The following is a 2,420-nucleotide window of genomic DNA, read 5'->3' on the forward strand; positions in this document are numbered from 1 at the left end:
TGTACATACATACATACATACATACATACATATATTTAAGCAAACAAGTGAGATTTATATTATATAAATCTCACTTGTCTGTTTAAATATATGTATGTATATGATAATTGCTACATCTTGTCAGACGAGTGCCACTCCATCAGACATTTAAAATACATGATCCCAAATGCCTGAGGGAGTATCTATACAAAGATGATGTTACAGAGTGTTAGCTTTGTACGACAGCTAAGTCTCTCCCTCGGTTCAAAATGTTGAGATCCAGCAACAAGCAAGAGCAAGATAGCCAGCAACAAATTAAACTGCAGACCAGCTTAATGCGGGTACTGGTCTCCCGCTTTATGTTTTTTTAAATCAGAGATTTGCTTCTCCTAGAAAGGTTGCCTTCACCACGGCTTACGGGAGCCCTCTCTACCCCAATACACATATACACACACACAAATATACACGGTGCTAGTTGGCCGTTGACCCAGAAAAAGAGTTCATTCGCCCTTTGGAAGGTCTTGTTTTTAATCCTTCAGGGAGACTAGCCGCCCTCCTCACCAAACAAGTCTGGTGGGGGAACCAGTTTAGTCGCCGGTGACCCGACCATGAGGCAGGTAGTACTGGGTTACATGGTACCAGTAGCATATGACATGACCTGACATACATACATACATACATACATACATACATATATTTAAACAGACAAGTGAGATTTATATTATAGAAGATAAGAACGACAAAATAAAAAGAAAGATATACACGGTGATGAAGAGAGAAATATTCAAAAAGAAAAAGAACATAGGTGGAGAAGAAAAACTGGAACATAGGAGCTAAAGAGAGACTGGAATATAGAGAGGATGAGAGAGGTGTAAGGAGAAATAAATATAGGAATCGAGGGAAAGAGAGTGGGTATATATATATATATATATATATATATATATATATATATATATATATATATATATATATATGTAAAGCGAGAAAATCTTTTTTTTTTTAAAAAAGGTCATAGATACTTCAAGCTTTTTATTTTATTTTATCAAACATCCAATCAGGACTGCTCTCCTTTTGTGTTTCGAATGTCCAGTGTTCAAACACGGCAACAAATGAGGACGAACCGAGTCGCTTAATTAGGGAAGACACTTAATACTTGATAAATAGAAATGTCCACTTAACGATGTATTTAACAAACTAGGTAAAAAGATAACGGGGGAAAATAATTTTATCCATCCATTTGGCTCTATTTACTTTCTGGTAGGGCGTGCATATGCGCGTGTTTACCTTTTGGTTGCCCCTGTGTGTAAGCGTGTTAATGGCCCTGTCTTTGCCTGATAATTTGAGTGGACCCACATATCTTTCCCGTCTCCAACCTCTTCATCAATCTACCTCTCAGTAACAGAAACATTAAATAAATTAAAGGTGCGAAGAACTGTTTGTTTATTTCAAATCTGTCTTTAGAGTTTCATTTTATTGTTCGGCGGGAAGCAATTATTTTTAAATTAACTGATATCACGAGGAAAGGAAAATGGATTCATTCGTGATCGTAATGGCTTCATTGTTCAACGAGAGAAGAAGAAAACCAATACTACATGCGCTTATTAAATTACATTTATGCGTTTAATTGACTTACGCTTTTGGAAATCCACAAAGTAACGCATCAGATTATAGGTAACGCATCACTCAATAAGCTTCGGACGTAACTAATAAAATAACAAACTTTATACTTCTTTCAACTGTATTTATCAACTGATTCCAATGTTTCACTACTAGTTCGATGCATCTTTGGAGAGCAATTTGTTTTTGATATCGAAATATCTCTTTGCTTCCGATATATTAGGATGGTGCAAAAATAATGTCGTTTTTATATATAGTGAACGTCGAAAACATTATTTTTTGCACCAGCCTAATATCACCTTAATACAGCATAATCGCGTTAACACACCGGTTCTCCTCAGATCACCGAAGTTAAGCAACGTTGAGCCTGGTTAGTATCAGATGGGTGACCATTTGGGAATCCTAGGCGCTGTATGTGCTCTCCGCTTATCTCGTCATTTGTTTCCAGTTGTCCTGTACTTCACTTGCCACTGGTATTTAACAATGTCGTCTCAGGAGAGGTGTGGTTGGAGATTGTTGCACCTCCTGCCACAAAAATTTCACGCGCAGGCAAACCTACGTGGGTATTCTTAGTCTGTCCAAGACTGAAGGAGCCTGTTTCAATATCACCTTCATTAGGACCAAGTATCATTCCGCGGGACATATTCATAAATGGCCTTCAAACAGCTAGTAGACACTCAGACAGATTCGTAGAATATGATGGAACAAATTCGACATGAAATTAATGCAATTCTCTAATTTTGGTGTCAAAGTGTCGCGTTGAATGGCAAACTTCTTTTTCATTTGTAGCCGCCATTTTTGTCGTTTCTCCTTCAAACGCACTA

General features: G+C 37.4%; 1 pseudogene; it reads left to right on the forward strand.

Annotated features, from left to right (window-relative positions):
- The first annotated feature begins 1,897 nt into the window (after window positions 1-1,897).
- Window positions 1,898-2,014, forward strand: LOC145284127 (5S ribosomal RNA; annotated as a pseudogene).
- Window positions 2,015-2,420: the final 406 nt, after the last annotated feature.

Source organism: Euprymna scolopes, chromosome 8 (genome assembly GCF_053919585.1).
Source record: "Euprymna scolopes isolate OS-2025 chromosome 8, ASM5391958v1, whole genome shotgun sequence".
Lineage (NCBI taxonomy): Eukaryota > Metazoa > Mollusca > Cephalopoda > Sepiida > Sepiolidae > Euprymna > Euprymna scolopes.